Raw genomic sequence first — 23,318 nt, 5'->3', positions numbered from 1 at the left:
CTGCCTCACCTGAGGCTGAACAAAATGACATCTACAATTCCTTCTAGGACCAGAGCTACAGCAAGGTCAAAAGAGCAGGTAAGATTTCAGATTCCTCTTAAATTGATCATGATGGTATGTTGAGGTATAATCACATGAGTTTAGAAATCCAGGATGCTTTAACTAGGTAGAAAAGCCATGTGCTATCCTGGAGAAAAGCTGTGTGCTACAGGCCTTCTAGTCAAAGCTATGGTTTTCCCAGTAGTCATGTATGGATGTGAGAGTTGGACTATAAGGAAAGCTGAGCGCTGAAGAATTGATGCTTTTGAACTGTGGTGTTGGAGAAGACTCTTGAGAGTCCCTTGGACTTCAAGGAGAACAAACCAGTCCATCCTAAAGGAAATCAGTTCTGAATATTCATTGGACGGACTAATGTTGAAGCTGAAACTCCAATACTTTGGCCACCTGTTGCAAACAACTGACTCATTGGAAAAGACTCTGATGCTGGGAAAGATTGAAGGTTGGAGGAGAAGGAGATAATAGAGGATGACATGGTTGGATGGCATCACCAACTCAATGGACATGAGTTTGAGTAAACTCTGGGAGTTGGTGATGGACAGGGAAGCCTGGCGTGCTGCAGTCCATGGGGTGGCAAAGAGTTGGAAACGACTGAGCGACTGAACAACAAGGCCTGGAGAGAATAGGTTGTATCAAGGGGATTCTGAAAGAGGAGTGGAAACTCCAGGGCTTAAAGAGGAAAGCAGAGAACTTGCAGTCACTCAATTGTTAGGCTTTGTCTCAGACCCGCAGGGACTTCACAACAAGCTTAGACTGCTCTTTTCTGGTTTAATGTGTCACTATCAAGAATTTCTCACACACTGAGAGTTTCCCCATCTCTCTGCCACCTGGGCGTACACTGCTCCTCACAACTCCAAAGCAAGAACTGAAGTCGTAGTAAACCCATCCACTGCTGAGGGGATGTGGAGACAGCCAGGAACGGAACATTTATTCCCAAAAGGTACATGTGAAATGCAAGGTGAATGCAGAAAGAGAAGTGATCAGACTGGATGGTAAAGAGCAGCTCTACCTGGAAGGAATGATCAGTCCCAATTCTCTTATCATAGATTAAAATCTACCACCCCACAGTCACATACAGGGTATTATGAAAATGACACACACACTCATCCACACACAGTGCCCTCTCAGCCACCTACACACCAACCTACCGAGTCTCACTATTTAAAGTAGGGCCAGAAACCCTACTTTAACCTGTACCCAGGAGTGATGCACCAGCAAAGTTCAGGTATCCAAAGAAGGACTAACCAGCAGAGAAACAGAGATGGAAAGGACCAGGCCATGAACTAGAAAACAGGAGTTCTGTTACCAGCGGAACCCATTCAGAAGGTGACTTCTCAAAACTCATCCTTAGCTGAGATCAGCTGACAACTCTAAGACCTTCGCACGGTGAACAGAGGACAGAACCCACAGGCAAGGACAGGCAGAAGGGGAGGGACTGTATCTCTCCTGATTGCATCCCAGAAGAATAAAATGTCAGTGCCCAAAGCTGTCTTAGGATGCAGGATGCACTGAGGTGAATTTGCTTTCTCTTTGTGACTCACTCCAGCTGAATGAGCTTAAAAAAAAGGGAGAAGCGAGCCATGAAATATAGTAAATTACAGCTTAATCTTCCCTACCCTGGAATTCATTCAGTAGCTTCAATGAATGTATACTGTGGAAGGCAGGGTGAAGGATGTACATGGAATATGTCAGCAGCCAGCATGTCATCCTGCCCTGTGCATCAGAGAAGCCCTACCCCCTTTGCCATTAAAGGGATGAATGTCCTTCCCTCTGCCCTCTGTCAGTACACTGGCAAAGAAAGAAAACAAAAACCTGCTTTTCATTATTGCTGTTATCCACTCTGAAACTCCCAAAGGGCCTATTAGTGTAAGAAGTGGTTCCAAAGACACAGTCATCTCCCATAACTTATGCCTTCATTTCCCAGCATGTAAGCAGGTGAAGGTCAAAGGCCCTGGGACTTCACTGAGAAACTCCACCAAGTTTCTTCTCTGTGGGCTACTTCCTTTGACTTGACCCACAAACCTGAGAGGGGCATTCAAATGATTTGCTTCTAATTCAGGTTAGAGGGAAAACTCCAATACTCCTAAAAGAATATTGAGTTAGTTAGAAAAGAAATATGTCACCTGGATTTATTAATACATTCAGGCTGGATCTGGGCATTCAAATATATCCACAACAGGACTTAGTTTCTGTGCTTATACTCAGCTCCCACCAATCACCATCAGTAATTTTCAAATAATGGGATGCCACCCATCAGTGAATAATAACATCAGTTTACTGCGTCACAGCCAACATTTTGTGTGTTAATAGAATATAATAGGAAATATCAGAGGTAGTCACTGGTAGTATGATAAAACATATTTCAGTGTAAGTGTGTGCATGTGTGTGCCTGTGAGTTGTGTGTGTCAGTATGAACACACACGGAGTCATAGGTATGTCTCACTGTGGGTCACAGTAAGCAGGAAAACTACTTGCTGCCTCAGAGCATCTGCAAATGGGGCTCTTTCTAGAAAGAGAAGGGAGGAATCCTGGGAAGGGAACTGGAAAAACCAGTTTCCTTCATAAGCTTCTATAAACAGAGAAAGACATCAAGTCCTCCTTGGCCAGACAGATGGGACTGGGGCTTCTAGATACTTCCCCTCTCTCCCCCACCCCCTCCCCCAATCACAGCTCAGTCAGGAGCCACAGCTGATTGTAAGTCTCACAAAAAGGAAGAAAAGTTGGCTTGTGTTAGCACAGATTTGTGCCTCACACAGAGGTGCCAATCAGGAGCGTGGACTTCCCTTAGCAGTAAAAGATAGTCCTCAAGAACATGGAGACACTGTGGTCAGCAGAGTTTTCACTAAGGTCTTCGTTCTCTACAAAGATCTTTTTTCCCTTTTCTGCCCTAGTTATGTTCATGGTAGCCCCCAGCCACGCTCAGCTGCAAGTGCACAAGAAACCTAAACAGAGAAATTCAGAGGCCAAAATCACCCACATCAGAATGACTGTAATCAGCACTGCTGATGAATTTTAACGCAAACACCAAGTCATAACCCCACTTTTGTCACCACATCCCAAGGTCGCCAGAGTCAGAGAGCTAGGACAGCACAGGACTTAAAGCTTGAGGTCAAGAGCCATATCTCATTGGAAACCCAGCCTTTCTATTCTCTACCTTGGAAAAGTTCTATTCTCCATGACCCCATTTTGTCACCCATAAAATAGGGACAATAATAGCACCTACCTTTGAGGTTATGGTAAAAACTAAATGGGACAAACATGGAAAGCACTCAAACCAGTGCCAGGAATATAATAAGTATCATGTATTATTTTTTAAGCAGTGATGCCTTTATTTTATTATTTTTCACTGCAGAGGGTCTTCACTGAGGTGCTGTGGGAATAGTTGGCCAAGGCATGGAAGATCCTAGTTCTCCAACCAGGGATCAAACTCTGTCCCCTGCATTAGAAGGCAGATTATTAATCACTGGACCACCAGTGAAATTCCACTGTCAAGTATTATTATGACCACTATTATTGCCATCACACTCATTACCATTTCAAATCAAAGTCTGATTTCTCTTCAGCCTACCTTGTCTGTTTTGTTCTGAGACCTATACCACTGGTATAGATTTTGAACTGTAAGAATAAAAACACAATATTTTATTATAATTGTTTATGGTAAATGATTTGCACAATGATGGGCCCCAAAAATCAATCCCTCAGAGAAGTTCCCATTCCCCTGGGAAATGAACACCCTAATTCTTCTCCTTTTAAACGAGTTACCAAAGGTCAGAAAATTCACACACTTGGGAGTTTTTATCTCTGAAGACCCAGGAGTTAGAAATTCCAACTGGATGACTCCATATGTGTCCTAGGACAGAAGTACATTAGCAGAGGGCTACTTCTGCCTCTGACAGCCACAGACACCAGCTGCTGCCAAGGAAATGGGAAAAGCAACCCACACTGCAGCTATAACACACCTGGTCAGTTGTGAAATTTGACTTGAATGGAGAGAAATCTCATTTTGACTCCACCTGGTGTTGAGCACGAAGGGCAGCCTGGCCTCCAAAGGAAACGGCAGAGAGAGGACAACTCAGAGAAACTTCAACCAACAACCAATTCGGGCAACCGAATGGTGTTCTCTAAGTGCCAAGTCGGCCTTAGCGACAGCTACTACAACAGGTTTTCAAAACAAGGACATCTCCACTCCCACAAAGCTTGCTTCAGAAATGACTTTTCCTCCTGTAAGTAGGGTTCTTTTGCCTGAGAACCACACATGCAGGAAATAAGGACGAGAGGAGGCATCCAAGCCACCAGGTCAAACACAGCTGCTCCTCTACTGCTCAACACACTCATCGTTATGAGTTTACTAGGGAAACAAAATGCGTAAGAGGGTCTTTCTGTGAAGAGTTTATGGGATGGTTTATGGAGAAAAACAAGAATCCAGTTGACAGCTGTAACATTATAAGTATGGATAAGGCACCTGGGAGGTACAGGGGAGAAACAAGATTCAGAGAGAACTGTAGAACTTGGATGGTTGCATTAGAAAAAATAAAATATTTAAAATCAATGCTCTAAGTTTCATATTAAGAAGTTAGAAAATTAAACCCCAAGTAATATCAAAATAAGAGCAGAAGGCAATGAAATGTAAAACAATCAATAGAAAAAGTTAGATTTTTAAAACATTAATGAAAGTAATATACAAGTAGTGAGACTGATCAAGAAATGATGAGAAAAAACACAAATTACCAATACCAGGACTGAAAGAAGGAACATGACTGCAGGTTTTTAGAGATATTAAAAAGACGATAAGCAACATTATACCAATGAATATCACAGCAGAGAGATGAATGAATTTCTTGACAAATATAACTTATCAAGAATAAGGAAGAAATAGAAATTCTGAATAGCCATATTCCTTTGAAGGCAGTGTTTATCCAAGTGTGGTTCTCCACAATGACAGTATCAAGTATGCCTGGGAATTTTCTGAAATGTAAATCCTCCAGCCCCACTCCAGACCTATGGAATCAAAATTTGGGGGTGGGGGTGCAGTTTCAGCAAGTTGTTTTAACAGGTAAACTGGTGATTCTGATATCGTTTGAGAACTGCTTGAATACCATCGTCTCAAAAGAAACTGAGGCTCAGGACTTCCCTGGCGGTCCAGTGGTTAAGACTCTGTGCTCCCACCGCAGAGGCTGTGGGTTTCATTCCTGGTCAGGAAAGTTTCACATGCTGCACAGGGCCACCAAAAAAAAAAAAGAATGAAAGAAAGAAAAAGAAATGCAGGCCCATATGGTTTAGCTAATAAATTTTACTGGACACAGAATAAAGAAAAATGCCAGCCTCTCAAAAACTCTGAGCAAATAGAGAACACTTGACATTATTACTTTTAATTTCTACTCCCTTATGGAAGGTGTAGGAGATTCTTTTTATTTGCCTCTTGGTTCTTGTTTTGAAGTGACTCCTGGTTTCTTTGGAGTGAGCCATTCCGACAGACCAGAGATCCACAGTGTCCAGGTGGCCACACTGCTTGCCTTTAAGTAGAGAAGTCTTCAGGAACTGTCTCCTCCCCTTTGCCTGCAGCCCTTAGAGAAGTGGCTATCCACTTCTCTCTGCAGCAGCTACAGCCTGAAGCTCACCCACAAGGATACCAACAGCACTGTGACCCTGCCTGACACTGCTGAACCAAACCTCACTCAAGCCAGAGTAGACACTGGGGCTCATACAACATAACTGATTAAAATCAATCATTTTATGATCAATCACGCTCATGTTACTCCCTCTAAATAAATACCCGTATGACCTTTCCACATCAGCATATATTCGCTTATCCATTCTTAAGTCTCAGTTCAGGCATCACCTTCAGCAAGCCTTTACTGAACCGCAAACTTAGCAGAGAACTCCTCCTCTAAACCTCCTCTATTGAACTGCACCTCAATCAAAACTCTAGGATTGACATAACTGGCCTGGGTCCCTTTCTCTCTCCCATTACACTATCGGCTGCTAGAGGATAGAAACTACATCTTGCTCTTTATATTTATTTTGGAGTGTCTCACAGCGCCTGACCATCACATAATCGGTACTCAGTAAACAGGTAGTGAAATAAGTCTACAAGTGGAATCGAACAAGCCAAAATTTACATCTACAGATAAAATATGCTTAACTTGACTTTACTCAATACTTTTGGTAGGACTCTTTTAAAACTAGACACCTTTAACTCTTCATTCAATCTCTCAATAATATTGTTAATGCAAACAACGTGGCTGACTTCCCATCTGCATAACTGATCTCCCTTTTTAAAAACTCTGGTGGGAGTGTTAGTTTCTGGTAGGTATCTGCCCACAGCCTGTGCAATGCAGGATCTCTTTGAGAATGAACACAGGGACCAAGAGGGTAGCAGTAAACAGATGACACCTAGAATTTTTTGCTAAAATGGCTGGATTCCTTCTTTTAGACTCTTTCTATAGACCTGTACTTCATCTTCACAGCTTTGTGGATCAGCCTGAAGCAAAAGGCGGCAGCTTCTCCCACGCACTCTACCCATAATTTTTTGGTACCACTCCAACTGTACTCCTCTGTTGCATGAGATCATAAAGAAATCATCTCCTGTACAAGTAAAACAAGTCCTTCGGGGAGGTCAAGTTTTACAGAGTCTGCAAGGTCTCATTCTTAATTATGATAAAGAATGGCATTCTGTGGCCAATAATTTTTATTGGAAAGGAATGCATTGTAATAACAGCTAATATTTATTAAGCACCTACTATTTACCTAGAACTGGGTCACAAACCATATATACATTGTCTCATTTAATTCTTATTGGCCACCTTATGAGGTAGGTACTATCAGTAGCCCATACTCTGAGAATATTTACATTTAACTAGCTGAAAAATCACAGAGTTAAGGAGGGGTGGAAATGATATTGAAATGGAGGCCTCTCAGATCTGAACATCTATGCTCTGAGTGCCAAAACTATATCGCCTTGTTTATAGACCACTGGTTTAATTATGCCCCTATAAGGTCCCATAGAAACCAACAGCAGAAGAAAGTCATTGATATCAAGGAGGGGGGAACCAGCCACCTCACCAATCTAAAGATCAAAAGTACCCTTTAAACATGATTCATTTTCCACACAAGAGGCTAATTTAAGGAAATTTTCCTTCTATTCAAAATAATGGTGCTAAATGGAAAGCAATTTCACTTTACAGTGGCTTCATCAGAACCTCACCTGTCAAATCCCCAAATCACGCTCCCGGAACACATCTCTCCATGAAGAGAAACCAGCGGGGAAAAAGCGGATATAAAGCAAACAGGTGAAAGCATGAAGTTCGTGTGATCTCATAAGCATAAACTACAGTCTTCTAATGAAGAGCTGTGCTCTCAGGCCAATACCAGGACTGAATCACTACCGCCACCACCAGCACCACTATCATCCCTATTGTAATTAAAAAGTAACCTCATTCCCAGAAAGGAGCACTATAACCTCTAACAACCTGGAATGCGAAGTCAAGGGGGCCTTAGGAAGCATCACTATGAATAAAGCTAGTGGAGGTGATGGGATTCCAGTTGAGCTATTTCAAATCCTAAAAGATGATGCTATGAAAGTGCGGCACTCAAAATGCCAGCAAATTTAGAAAACTCAGCAGTGGCCACAGGCCTGGAGAAGGTCAGTTTTCATTCCAATCCCAAAGAAAGGCAATGCCAAAGAATGCTCAATCTACTGCACAACTGCACTCATCTCACACACTAGTAAAGGAATACTCAAAATTCTTCAAGTCAGGCTTCAACAGTACGTGAACCGTGAACTTCCAGATTTTAAAGCTGAATTTAGAAAAGGCAGAGGAACCAGAGATCAAATTGCCAACATCTGCTGGATCATCGAAAAAGCAAGAGAGTTCCAGAAAAACATCCTTTTCTGCTAACTTTCAGATTTTAAAGCTGAATTTAGAAAAGGCAGAGGAACCAGAGATCAAATTGCCAACATCTGCTGGATCATCGAAAAAGCAAGAGAGTTCCAGAAAAACATCCTTTTCTGCTTTATTGACTTTGCCAAAGCCTTTATTGGACTATGCCAAAGCCTTTGACTGTGTGGATCACAATAAACTGTGGAAAATTCTGAAAGAGATGGGAATACCAGACCACCTGACCTGCCTCTTGAGAAACCTGTAGGCAGGTCAGGAAGCAACAGTTAGAACTGGACATGGAACAACAGACTGGTTCCAAATAGGGAAAGGAGTACGTCAAGGCTGTATATTGTCACCCTGCTTATTTAACTCATATGCAGAGTACATCATGAAAAACGCCAGGCTGGATGAAGCACAAGTTGGAATCAACACTGCCAGGAGAAATATCAATAACCTCAGATACACAGGTGACACCACCCTTATGGCAGAAAGTGAAGAACTAAATAGCCTCTTGATGAAAGTGAAAGATGAGAGGGAAAAAGTTGGCTTAAAGCTCAACATTCAGAAAACGAATATCATGGCATCTGGTCCCATCACTTCATGGGAAGTAGATGGGGAAACAGTGGAAACAGTAACAAACTTTATTTTGGGGGGCTCCAAAATCACTGGAGATGGTGATTGCAGCCATGAAATTAAAAGACACTTACTCCTTGGAAGAAAGGTTATGACCAACTTAGACAGCATATTAAAAAGCAGAGACATTACTGTGCCAACAAAGGTCCATCTAGTCAAGGCTATGGTTTTTCCAGTAGTCATGTATGGATGTGAGAGTTGGACTATAAAGAAAGCTGAACACCAAAGAATTGATGCTTTTGAACTGTGGTGTTGGCAGAAGCCTCTTGAGAGTCCCTTGGGCTGCAAGGAGATCCAACCAGTCCATCCTGAAGGAAGTCAGTCCTGAATATTCATTAGAAGGACTGATGCTGAAGCCAAAATTCCAATACTTTGGCCATGCGAAGAACTGACTCATTTGAAAAGACCCTGATACTGGGAAAGATTGAAGGCGGGAGGAGAAGGGGATGACAGAGGATGAGATGGTTGGATGGTATCACCAACTCAATGGACAAGAGTTTGAGTAAACTTGGGAGTTGGTTATGGACAGGGAGGCCTGGTGTGTTGCAGTCCGTGGGGTCGCAAAGAGTCAAACACGACTGAGCAACTGAACTGAACTGAACTGATGACACCTAAAGAACAAGGCTTCTGTTTATCCACCAAACAGGCACTGTTAACACTACCAAAAGGGTTAATCTTCTGTCTTTCTTAATGATGGGTCATAAGTGAGTTAGCCATGATAATAAGCAAATATATTACTCTTACTAATGTCATTGTTGTTTGGTCACTAAGTCATATTCGACTCTTTTCGACCCCATGGACTGTAGCCCACCAGGCTCCTCTATCCATCAGATTTCCCAGGCAAAAATACTGGAGTGGGTTGCCATTTCCTCTTCCAGGGGATCTTCCTGACTCAGGGATCGAACTCACATCTCCTATATCTCCTGCATTCGCAGGCAGATTCTTCACCACTGAGACTAAACAATTAGTGTACCAACGATATGGTATACTACAATTAGTAAAATTATCACAAAATCATGACAACACTGTTATGGACTTGGCGTACCAGCAGAAGCAATCACACACCTCACAGTCCACACTGCACACATCAGGTTCTTTTCTTGAGCTATTTAATTGCTTTGCTAACTCTAAGAAATCCTTGATTATGATCTAAATGATAAAACATAACATAGATTAAGAAACTGCTTATTAAAAAATCAACCCACAAGACCTTCATTTATATTTGTACCAGAGGGCAGCAAGACAACACAGGCAACCCTATCCCTTAGTGGCTGAGCACTGAAACTCACAAATTCACAGCAGCGAGCAGGAGCTTGCCCTGTGACTCCAGATAGAGGCATGCTTCTAGAGGTGGTGCACTGGCTCTGGGCTCGTACCAGTTTCAAGGGGCATTTTTGCTGTCTGCTGTACTAAGTAGGAATCTATCCCAATTTATGTTGAGGCTCACTTTGTAGTTACCAGCTTTCACTGAAATTACTATGATAACTTTACCCCCACTTATAGGAGAAGGCAATGGTAACCCACTCCAGTACTCTTGCCTGGAGAATCCCATGGACGGAGGAGCCTGGTGGGCTGCAGTCCATGGGGTCGCTAGGAGTCAGACACGACTGAGCGACTTCATTTTCACTTTTCACTTTCATGCATTGGAGAAGGAAATGGCAACCCACTCCAGTGTCCTTGCCTGGAGAATCCCGGGGACGGGGGAGCCTGGTGGGCTGCAGTCCATGGGGTCGCTAGGAGTCGGACACGACTGAGCGACTTCACTTTCACTTTTCACTTTCATGCATTGGAGAAGGAAATGGCAACCCACTACAATGTCCTTGCCTGGAGAATCCTGGGGACGGGAGAACCTGGTGGGCTGCCGTCTCTGGGGTCGCACAGAGTCAGACACGACTGAAGCGACTTAGCAGCAGCAGCAGCATAAGAGATGGGACTGGGTTTCTCTGTAAATTTGTATTGTTTCATCGCTTCCAGTGTAACAATATGCAATAAAATCAAAGTATTTCTTTTAAGATCCTTGATTTTACACTTTTTAGGTTTAACAGAATATAACAGCATGCAGACTTATGATTTCTGATTTGTTTCAGCATAGAGTATATACTGTTTACATAATCCAAACAATATTATCCCTTCAGGACAATTTCAAAATCTCCTTTAATGCAAGATTTAAAGTACTTCTTGTTCTTATAAAATTTAAATGCATCAAAACACCTGTCAAACTGTGTATGTCAGCTACATAAACAACGAAACAGAATTCACAAATCTGCTATACAGACAATGAATCACAGGTCATAATGTTGATAATAATGGCAAAAAGACCATTTATATTTACTAAAACCCAGGAAGAGTACTTACTATGCTCAATCTTTATCTCATTTAACCCTACAACAACCCTATCAGGTAAGTACTATTGTTATTCCCTCCTTACAGATGAAGGAAGTGAGGCTTAGAGCAAGGTTTCTCAGCCCGGGCACTGTGGACATTTTGGACCAGACAGCTCTTTGTTATGGGGGGGATGTTCTGTGCATTGTCAGATGTTTAGCGGCATCCTTGGTCTCTATCTGCTAGATGCCAGGGGTATATCCCACTCCCAGATGTGACAACCAAAAATGTCTCCAGGCACCGCGAAATGTTCTCTGGGAGCCAAAGCACCTCCACTTTAGAACCACTGGCTTAGAGAAATCAAGGAGTTTATTAAAGGTCATACACTTAGAAAATAGTAGAGCAGGGATGAGAAGCCTGGCATTCTGACTCTAGAGTGCCTGCCCTCAGCCAATAAGACAAAGCGCTGTTCACTTTGTGATTGTGGTTTTTTTAGTATGTATTTGGCTGCACGGGGTCTTAGTGGTGGCACGTGGGATCATCAGCCTCTCACTGCAGCTTGCAGGACCTTTAGTTGCAGCATGTGAGCTCTCAGTCGCAGCGTATGGGCTCTAGTTCCCCAACCAGAGACAGAACCCAGCTCCCCTGCACTGGGAGCAAAGGGTCTTAGCCATTGGACCATCAGGGAAGTCCCTCTGTGACAGTTTACATGACATAAAATTTCCCTCAAAATAGAAAACTAAATGTGAAGATGAACTATGAGTGTCTTCCTGTGGAAAGATCTTTTATGACCACATTAAACTGGGCCCTTCCAAGTTTGTCTTCCTAACTAAGGCCCATGTCCCAGAGGCTGTCGACCTTGCACAAGGCTCTCCCACCCCACCTACTCCAACGTTCTTTCCAAAAGATGGTCACCAATCACTTGGTTAAGGCTGATTCCACTTTTCAATAAATAAGACACAGTCCCTGTCCCTAAAGAGCAGGGCCATCTGCTTCTGACCAGCTCCCTTACATGACCCTGTTCTGTCTCAAAGTGCAAGCCCTTTGCACAGTGACCATCAAATGCTGGTTTCTCTCTGAGGGATTCTCCCAAGCCTTCAGCGACTAAGCGCTTTCCATGTGCCAAAAACTTCTTATGTGCTTCACATATACGATTTCATTCTGGGCTCCCAAGAACGTCAGGAAGTATTAACATTTCCACTGGACCTATAGGAAATGAAAGCTCTGGTAAGAAGGGAACCTCCTCAAGCCTGACCCAAGATTTGTGCCACGACTCATATTTTAGTCTAGAAATGGGTGACTCTAAACCTCCTCTCTTGAGCCAACCCTCTGCCCCTCTCCCTTCATGGATGAGCAAAGATTACAGACATGTCTCTTCCAAAGCATGTTCTCGGTTTAGTCTGCTCCCTCCAGCTTGCTTAGGACTTTCATGCAGGTCCCCTTTCCCCAAAGTTATGGGAATAAACAATACAGAGCATAGCATGATTCTGCAGAGACACAGGGGAAAATTCAGGCAGTGAACTTTTTCCATGAACTTTGAAAAGGCATTATTATATTAAATCAGAGGATAGAAAAATACAAGGCAAGTTTTCCTTTATCTGATTCTATTTTTGTTATTTACTTTTTATGCGTAAAGGGTTATGTATTCATGTGTGACTGATTACACTGCTTCAAAGCATTTTAAGTGGTTAAGTACAAAAATAGATAATTTTGAAAAAACATTACTTGGTGGTAGAGGTGAAGAATTTTTCCCCTTTAAATCATATTATTTAAATATAGCTTGCTGGGTTTTTTTTTAAGCCTTCATTGAACTTGCCTGAGAACTTCAACTTTTGGGTTGAAACCAAATATGCAAATTTTCAAATGTAAAATGTCTTGATGAGAAAATAAAAATTGACAGAGTAGGGAAGTGAACTCCAAAAGGCATATTTTTCTGACCCTTTTGACTTTATTCAGTTTTGAACCACTTCATTTGGAAGTGGGATGGGGTTCAACAGCTGTAAAAAATTATAAAACTACCAGAATAGAAGAAAAAAAATAGACATTTTTGGTATCTCAAAGATCTGCCTTTAAACCCTAGCCCAATCATTTCTCTGCTTTGCGACATCAGTCGAGTTACTTGTTTTCCCTGAGTTCTTCATCTGTGAACCAGAATCACTGTGAAGATTAAATAAGTTAATGTGCATGAAGCCCTGCCACGTGGTAGACATACAATAAATTTGACCAATAGAGTACCTTTCAGACATACTTATGTTTTTGCCAAAGTTTGTGTTTTGAAAAATGTCCTTTTAATATCCTTCTCATGATTAGTTCACACTATTTAGGTGACGTTAGAAGTATCTAAATCACGGGTAGCCTGGCTGGTGGTCAAAGGACCATCACCATAGGGCCAGACTATGTTAATCTGCCCAGTGACCTCCATGCTAATCAACAATGTTGCTCCTCCCCAGTGATTCAGTTATAGGTCACAGAGTGTTTGTCATCACTATAAATGTTGGTTGGTGGTCTGAGCTTTCTTATAGAACACCTCAATTAGAATCAGAGAATAACATTTTTGAGCCAAAAGGAATCATATCAGTTCTCATGTTCAAGCTTATCTCTTTTACTATGAGGACTCTGAGATAAGAGAGGAGTTAATTGCAAAGCTAAACTAGTGACAGAATATAAATCTGATTCTTAATCTTTCATCCATACCAGTGGTTCTCAATCACAGGTGATTCTGTCCCCCAACGAACCTCTATGGGGTTTTGCTGTTGACATCTAGTGAGTAGAGGCGAGGGATATTACTAAACACCCTACGATGCAAAGGACAGCCGCTACAAAAACACAAACAGCACCAAGATTAAGAAACTCTGATCTATACTACTGGACCCAGAGTCTCCCAACACTCCAAAAGTTGCCTTATAAGCTGACACGGTTGGGCACTGGACTTGGCCCCCATTTGGAAGTCCTCACCGATGACTGAATTAATCAAGTCAATTCTTCCTCTTCAGTATTGAGGGCTACTGGGATTAGGAAGGATATAGAAACATGCCTACTCGGGCAACTGAAAGTCTGAGCTTAACTTTTGAAGCACAGTGACATGCCAGCATGAGTGCTGCTGAAATCTTACAGAAGCACTTAGGTCTTATTAGGCAATCTAAGAAAACGATTCTCAAAACCATTTTGGCAAAACATCACAGAACCGTCAAATGATGTGTACCACACAGTTATCAAATATTCAGAATAATGCACCACAAACAAATTCATTGATGCTGCACTAAACATCTCCCAGACTAATGGCCTGAATGGAGGAGAGAGAGAAATTGAAGCACTGATGTACAGCAAAAACACTCTCAGAGTTTCCACCCAATGCTACAGTTCCATAGTAAAAGATCTTGAACAGAAAAGCAGATCCAAGGATCTGCAAAGACCCAAGCAATTGTGTATTTTTTGGTTCTTGCCCTTGCATGCCATCTGGCTTGCTGACCTCATAGGCCTCCACCCTGGCCAGTGTGAAGGCCAAATAGAGCCTGAATGTGGGAGTATGTGGTGATCTGCAAGGATGAGTCACTCATCAATCTAAGCTTATTTACTCCCAGTTCCACCTGGTAATTCTGGCTTTAATTCTGACCCATGGTAATAAATACATGAAGGATCTCAACCTGATCTACTCATAAAGTCAAGCCATATTCAATAAATACCAACCATGCCCAAAGCACCATGCTTTTGGGGTCATAGTCCCTACTCAAAAAAATCACAGTGATGTCAAGAAGAATGACAAGCATCCAACTAATTCTTGCACCCAGCACTAAAGTAGTGACGGGGGGAACAAACTCTCTTTTAGGTAGAACGATGGAAAGAAGGCCCCATGGACAGAAATGGCATTTGAATTAGACTAGAGGAAAAAGTGGGAATTCAACAGGTAAAAATGAGAACATTCAAAATGCTGGGAAAGATTATGAATGAAGAAGGGATGACACAAAACACAAGGCAAATAGGACATCAGCAAAGAGATGAGCTTGATGGGAACTCAAAGTGAATCGGAGGGAATAAGGGAGACAAAGTAGGAAAACTGAGATGGAGACAGATGTAGAAATCCTTCAAGTTCTAGATAAGAAAGTAGTCTTTATTAGCTGAAAGGAAGCCAGTGGAGGTTTGTTGCTTATCTAGTTACTGTTATTTTCTAAACAGATGTGACATCATCAGAGACACTGTGGGAAAAGGAATCAGACATGGGTGAGCAGAATGGAGATGAAGTAACCAGAGCAACAAGAGCAGTTAGGAGGCTATTCAAGACTCTGAGACACAGATAATAAGACTGGACCAAGATCGTGAGAATGAAAAGAGTGAGGAGGAAAAGCCCACAACTTATTAGAGACCCCATTATCACATTTGGAGGGGGAGAACACAGAGCTAACGTTGGAGGAACACACAGAACAGCAGTCCACATAAAGCCACTCAAGAGATCCTGGATGCGTGGGAGAAGGGCAGTGATGATCAGAGCTGAGACGGAGGAGGAAAGAAGACCGAACTGTGTCCAGGTGGTCCTCTTAACTCAAGAAAATGACAACTCAGTGCCAAGGTAATTCCTGCTACTGGTATCTGAATAAACCACCCATGCAACTCTGGAAGTCCACGGTTATTAATCCGCCTTGCAAGGCTATATTCAATCCCTAGTCAGGGAGCTAGAACCCACATGCCACAGGGCAACTACTGAGCGCTATTACTCCAGAGCCCACGAAGACCCTGTGCACTGCAGTGAAGACCCCGTACAGCCTAGACAGACAGACAGACTGCCCAGACTTGGTGCCTGAGCTACTTCCTCTACCTCAGCACCCTCTCCTCCCAGGCCAAGTGCCCAGCTCCTGCTAGGCAGACTCTTGAAGCCAGATTCTGTGCCTGTGCTCGACTAAGTGAGTAAGGGATGAATGAGCAGCAGCTGCCTTATATGCTACAATCGGAGCAAACTACCTATGCGGACCCTCTGTCACCCTCCATTCTCCCCGGCTGTTTCCCCTGAAATCACAGTACTTACAGACCACTTTCCATGTTAACTGCCTTTGGGTTATCCTTTGTGGCTAAGTCTCAGTGTCCATCTATGATCTGTGCTCTCACCATACCACTTTGTTCCTTGCTTTGGTCCACTCTGCCTGCCACCATTCACTGTAAAGTCACCCTGACTCAGTTGGCAATCTCGGAAGTTAAACTGGACATATTCTCACAGCTGACCACATGGTTCCTACTACTTTGAGAATTGATTAGTCATCACAAACACATATAGGAGAATATTTTTAAAGGGTTTTATCTCTTGGAAGATTCCCTTGCCCCTTGTATTAGATGTCACCACTAATATTTGGGCTCTAAATGTCAATACTTTACTAGTGTGTGAGATAAGTGCAATTGATGTTCAAGCTGGTTTTAGAAAAGGCAGAGGAACCAGAGATCAAATTGGCAACATCCGCTGGATCATCGAAAAAGCAAGAGAGTTCCAGAAAAACATCCTTTCCTGCTTTATTGACTATGCCAAAGCCTTTGACTGTGTAGATCACCATAACTGTGGAAAATTCTGAAAGAGATCGGAATACGAGACCACCTGACTTGCCTCTTGAGAAATCTGTATGCAGGCCAGGAAGCAACAGTTAGAACTGGACATGGAACAACAGACTGGTTCCAAAGAGGAAAAGGAGTACGTCAAGGCTGTATATTGTCACCCTACTTATTTAACTTCTATGCAGAGTACATCATGAGAAATGCTGGACTGGAAGAAACACAAGCTGGAATCAAGATTGCCGGGAGAAATATCAATAACCTCAGATATGCAGATGACACCAGCCTTATGGCAGAAAGTGAAGAGGAACTAAAAAGCCTCTTGATGAAAGTAGAAGAGGAGAGTGAAAAAGTTGGCTTAAAGCTCAACATTCAGAAAACGAAGATCATGGCATCCGGTCCCATCACTCCATGGGAAATAGATGGGGAAACAGTGGAAGCAGTGTCAGACTTTATTTTGGGGGGCTCTAAAATCACTGCAGATGGTGATTGCAGCCATGAAATTAAAAGATGCTTACTCCTTGGAAGAAAAGTTATGAGCAGCCTAGATAGCATATTCAAAAGCAGAGACATTACTTTGCCAACTAAGGTCCGTTTAGTCAAGGCTATGGTTTTTCCAGTAGTCATGTATGGATGTGAGAGTTGGACTGTGAAGAAGGCTGAGCGCTGAAGAATTGATGCGTTTGAACTGTGGTGTTGGAAAACACTCTTGAGAATCCCATGGACTGCAAGGAAATCCAACCAGTCCATTCTGAAGGAGATCAACCCTGGCATTTCTTTGGAAGGAGTGATGCTAAAGCTGAAACTCCAGTACTTTGGCCACCTCATGCGAAGAGTTGACTCAATGAAAAAGACTTTGATGCTGGGAGGGATTGGGGGCAGGAAGAGAAGGGGACGACAGAGGATGAGATGGCTGGATGGCATCACTGACTCGATGGATGCGAGTCTGAGTGAACTCCAGGAGTTGGTGATGGACAGCGAGGCCTGGCGTGCTGCGATTCATGGGGTCGCAAAGAGTCGGACACGACTGAGCGACTGAACTGAACTTCAATGTCAATACAACTGAGTAAGTAGTAGTATGCAAGACTACTATCCATAAGCATGCAAAAATACGTGTATTGAGGTAACCTATCACCCCTTTGGAGAAGGCAATGGCACCCCACTCCAGTACTCTTGCCTGGAAAACCTCATAGATGGAGGAGCTTGGTAGGCTGCAGTCCATGGAGTCGCTACTAGTCGGACACAACTGAGCAACTTCACTTTCACTTTTCACTTTCATGCATTGGAAAAGGAAATGGCAACCCACTCCAGTGTTCTTGCCTGGAGAATCCCAGGGACAGCGGAGCCTGGTGGGCTGCCCTCTATGGGGTCGCACAGAGTTGGACACGACTGAAGCAACTTAGCAGCAGCAGCAGCAGCAGCAGCATCCCTTTAACTTTCTCAACAAATTATTTGGCTATCCTTTTTTTACCATGAAGGTAAAAGACTATATCCACTGAGTCTATGTCAACAATGCCAGAGAGAGTTTCAGGATTCACCAATGAGTCTTAATATGTCTGGGATGAAATGGGCGCAGTTCAGCAAATATGCACCTGTTAACACAAGAATACAAGTACTTGGAAGGCAGTCTTCCCAAAGGGTGATATCCACTCACCTTCCTGCCCATCCCCACCCACACACACCAATCTATTATTAACAGCAAAGGTGGAGGTTCTGTTGATGACTCATTAAGTATGCTGATTCGTGAAGGCTGACACAGGCAGACCTGACTAGAGGAATCATTTGCTGGATTTAATCAATTATTGGGTTCATCAAATGTCATTACTGAGTCACATAAAAATCCAACTAAAAGAAGCATTAGACACTTGAGGGAAAAAAATAACTCCCTGTTTTGCCTTGCAACAGACAGAGGTCGTTCTGTTTTCTGTGTGTGCAAGACGCACTTTATCCATTACTTTCACGTGCTTGTATCCTGAGCTGTCTTCTTAATGTCAGAATATTTTAAAGCCATCTGCCCTTTAGAGAAAAACCTAAAGACTCAGCAAAACATACATTTTTAAAATAACTGAAGAAAACCAAAAATACTCAACTATCTCATTAGACTTTAATATACTTATACTTCTAAGCACCATGAATGTTAAAAAATCACTGTAGGGTCTCTTTGTGATCTAGTGACAGAAGAGTATACAATAATTTAAGTGTCTTCTCCAAAGACCTAATTGTTCCCAATAACATTCAATATTTACATCTATTATAGCACTTACCATATTTTATTGTAATTTTTTTTCACAGTCACACCTAACAATCCCAAGCCTTCCCAGGTGGCATTAGTGGTAAAGAATCCATGCAATGCAGGAGATGTGGGTTCAATCCCTGGGTCAGGAAGGTCCCCTGGAGTAGAAAATGGCAACCAACTCCAGTATTCTTGCCTGGACAGAGCATTCCATGGACAGAACAACCTGGAGCGCTACAGTCCATAAGGTAATAGAATCGGACACAACTGAGTGACTGAGCAAGCAGGCATGTCTACAAGCCTGTGTACCTCTTCACAGAGGTTATTTCACATATATGTTCATATTTCCAGTATTTTTAAAGTATATATCAATAGCAAATATTAAGTAAACTTTTGTTAAAATGGGAAATTATTGCAAAGTACTATGCATGTAACTATCAATCTAATATCAACTAACAAGAAGAGAGACAAGTTTGGCTCAAGTTAATTGCTCACAGAAATGTCTAGAATTATGAAATATGTACATCAATCAGACAGAGTCAGAACCAGAACTTCCACTAAAAGAGCTAAACAGAGCTAGGATTAATAACAAATTAACAAAAACCTTCACACTAATGAGGGTTTCGTTATCTGGTGACCTTAAAACTCCAACTCCTGGCCATCTTGACCAAAGTATTTCCACTGTTCAGTCATATGAAAATGGAACAATAGTCCATGGAGGTCCCTCAGGTGTGTGGATATGTCTTTCCTTGCACTTCTGCCTGGATTTATGCTGAACAGTCACAGTTCCCCTCACACACTGAAATACAGTGAGTGTGTGTTCTTGTGTGTGTGTGTTGGAAGCTCTTCTAACATAGATTTAACTTACTACATCATCCCTCGTAACAGTTTTTTTATTTAGGAGTAGCCCAGAAATATTAGATTATCTCTAAGTATGTGATTACTTTATGCATGGTCTGGCATGCTTTCTCAAAGATATAAACTCCTCATAGCCAGACCTGACACCCTGAAGCTGTAGCTGTGCTGAAAACGACCTGACGAGAATCTCACAGGGAAGCAGGCTCCCCGTGTCATCCTCTCTAGCTGTCAAATTGCCATTTCACCACTTCAGCAAATCTCTTGAAATGATTGGCCTTCATGGACAAGACCCATTCATAAAGCCAAAGGATGGTTTCCCTTAATTGTGTTGATTTAAAGCTCAATCCAATAAGGCTTTCCGTGCAGGGAGAAGTTTACCTCCTACCTACAGGTGCCCTTGCTAACCCAGTAAAGAGTACTTGTAACACCACTCTTTTGATTGAAAGTCTGCTCTTGAAAGAGGTGAATACATTTTCCTTAACACTAAATGTGAGACTCAGTAGAATCACTATCCTCAAAATATCCTTCTTGTGGGCTACTAAGATCTGCCTAGCATTTTATGAAAAATGTAAAGAAAGATGTCTACCTCAGTTGGGTTATAGTTGGATAATGGTGACTTTGCAAGCTAGTGGATTTTTTTTCTTATCATTGCTTTTGAAGGTAAATAAATACATGAGTGAAATGAAATTAAACTTAGCAAGAAAACTTTAAACAAAGGTAGATGATCTGTGTATCTTAGGCTGTCTTTCCCCTCTTGTTCAAAGCAAACCTATAAGATTTAAAGCTTTTTAATGTAACATTTGAGCCATTTCATTTTCCTACATGAAGCCACCAACTTTACTTGATTCATTATTAACTGAAGCCAAATAACTACATTTAGAATTCAACTAACCAGCTGAATCCACACTAGTATGCCTGTCCCTAACATGAAAAATCCAGTCCATCCTAAAGGAAATCAGTCCTGAATATTCATTGGAAGGACTGATGTTGAAGCTGAGACTCCAATACTTTGGCCACCTGATGGGAAGAACTGACTCATTTGAAAAGACCCTTATGCTGGGAAAGATTGAAGGTGGGAGGAGAAGGGGACAACAGAGGATGAGGTGGTTGGAAGGCATCACTGACTCAATGGACATGAGTTTGAGTAAACTCCAGGGGTTGGTGATGGACAGGGAGGTCTGGCATGCTATAGTCATGGGGTCGCAGAGTCAGACACGACTGAGTGACTGAACTGAACTGAAATGAACATGAAAAAGGAATCACAGCTATTCCCAGTCTAAATGAATCAACCAAGAGACAGCATATATTCAAACACACCAGCATCAGAGAGGGGTATCAAGATATGTTTAAAACTGTGTACCATTCATCAAATTAGGTATCCATAGACTCCCAATTTACAGATATCTGGAAAAGGTCTCAAGCAAGATCATTCTGCAAAAGGTTGAAGGTTTGATACATGAAAATGGCCTCAAATTCATTAACACCTTTTCATCAAGAGATATAATCTATGTCCCCTTCTCTCAGCTCTGGATGGGTTGTGCAATGCCTTAACCAATAAGATACAGCAGAAGTGACACTGAGCCAGTTTCAGGGAGACAGCATCTTCCACTCTTTATCTCTTGGAACACAGGGCCTAAGAAGCCAGCTAAGAGTTCAACTCCCCTGAGATCACCTTGCATAGAAGCTCAAGCTCATGGAGACATTTTGGAGGATGAAAACCATGTGCAGAGAGAGAAGAAATGAGGAGCACCAAAGCTCCCCAGTGCAAATGAAGACTCAATCTTGGAAGTGGATCCTATATCCCCAGCAGCCCTGGATGACACCAGGTGCATCAGATCCAAGACACCCAGACAAGCCCTTCCTGAATTCCTGACCTACAAAATCATGAGCAAAGTAAAACCTTTGTTCTAATCCATAAGTGGTGATAGATTAGCAGACATGGATCTATTTCATATGAGGACAGGTACATGATTAAAACAGAGAAGGCAACGGCACCCCACTCCAGTACTCTTGCCTGGAAAATCCCATGGACAGAGGAGCCTGGAAGACTGCAGTCCATGGGGTCACTGAGGGTCGGACACAACTGAACGACTTCACTTTCACTTTTCACTTTCATGCATTGGAGAAGGAAATGGCAACCCACTCCAGTGTTCTTGCCTGGAGAATCCCAAGGATGGGGGAGCCCGGTGAGCTGCTGTCTACAGGGTTGCACAGAGTCAGACATGACTGAAGCGACTTAGCAGCAGCAGCAACAGCATGTGATTAAAAACAGAAGAGCTCAAACCACGCCTCCATTAATTTGCACTTCACTTCAACAAAGCTAATAAGCTAAAATCAGTCTTTTCTTTACATTGACATCAAAATGCAACAGTGTTCATGTGAGATATGCAAAAATATGCTTTCCTCAAAAGTTGACATAGTAATTTGAAGCCTGACAGGTTTGAGCAGGTCTCCTGTAAAACTCCCTCTTACCTGTCTATTTATCTCCCCTTAAAATAAAATTGAGGCAACACTGAAACATCTTATACCCCTAGTTAACTACATGTAAAAATGATAAATTACCTTTTACTACTGATGACTATTATGCCCTCTAATCTGAGTGATTAATTTACACCATTCTTAGTGGTTCAAATGCAATCACTACTATGAGCCTGATGAATCTGAACAAGACAGAATTATTGGCCATCTTTATAAGCTTACTATATTTAGAGAAGTACAGCAACCCTCTAGGAAGCTTTAAAGTTTTAGTTCATTTTCTCTCAATGAGTGTGAACCTCCTCACTGCATATCAAATAATCACACCACTACTTTGGATTACTGATTTTATTTAGAAACCATAGGACATAGTAGCCTCTACTATGAGATGAGACTCTCTAGCAAAGGTCCTATCAAAGGCATCATCTGAAGGTAACACTATTTTTAAAAGACTTTTAAATCTTTATGTATTTTCTTTTTTTTGGCTGCACTGGGTCTTCATTGCTGTATGCAGGCTTTCTCTAATTGCAGCAAGTGGGGGCTACTCTCCAGTCATGGTGCGTGGGCTTAGTTGCTCTGCAACATGTGAGATCTTCCCGGACCAGGGATCAAACCTATGTCCCCTGCACTGGCAAGTGGATTTTTAACCACTGACCCACCAAAGAAGCCCTGAAAGTACCATTGTTGAAACCTACTGGAAGATTTTAATTGCAACAGTAATTTTTTTATCTCATGTAACCTGTTTAAAGTCACAATACCAAAGTCAATTAATGAAAAGCAGACACTAGCCTTTTAGACTGAGCCGTAGGCTTCTACTGCTTGGCCAACAAAAGACCTAAGCGGCTCTATTTCTATGGAATGTGCTTTCCAAACTCTTCGCAATAAAACAGAGTAATGGAGGATGATGACAGATGATATTTTACTTTAAATTACCCTCTTTATGGTTAAATCAAAAGACTGGCCTTAAAGGAATCTGTATCTATGTTGTGAGCTCAATAGCATTTTGTCAGCAAATCAGCCTAGGAGAATCCAAAACCTGAACATGCATTTGAAGACCTTTCTGTGCTCCCATCCATAAACCTTGACACACTCGCCCTCAGTTCAGCCCCACTCTGGTCAAGGTTTAGTAAAATCACTGGACAGTTCAGCAGTAATGAGTTTTTAAGCAACTGGACCCACTCTTATTTGAAGGTATACACTTACTGTGCCACACCAAATGCCTGCAATCAGTTTTTAATTACAGCAACAGCAGCAACTAGAAGATAAAGCAGGCAACTCACTGAGAAGGAACCAAGACTCTTTATTACAATGAATGTCCATCATGAGCTTGA

General features: G+C 42.2%; 1 protein-coding gene across 11 annotated transcripts in view; it reads right to left on the bottom strand.

The window, feature by feature from the left end:
- PDE1C (phosphodiesterase 1C) overlaps nt 1-23,318 on the bottom strand; it is a 541,038-nt gene that overhangs the window by 283,580 nt on the left and 234,140 nt on the right. The gene's annotated exons all lie outside the window — the stretch shown is intronic.

This window comes from Ovis canadensis, chromosome 4 (assembly GCF_042477335.2).
Source record: "Ovis canadensis isolate MfBH-ARS-UI-01 breed Bighorn chromosome 4, ARS-UI_OviCan_v2, whole genome shotgun sequence".
Classification (NCBI taxonomy): domain Eukaryota; kingdom Metazoa; phylum Chordata; class Mammalia; order Artiodactyla; family Bovidae; genus Ovis; species Ovis canadensis.
This window is presented reverse-complemented; position numbering and strand designations above follow the sequence as displayed.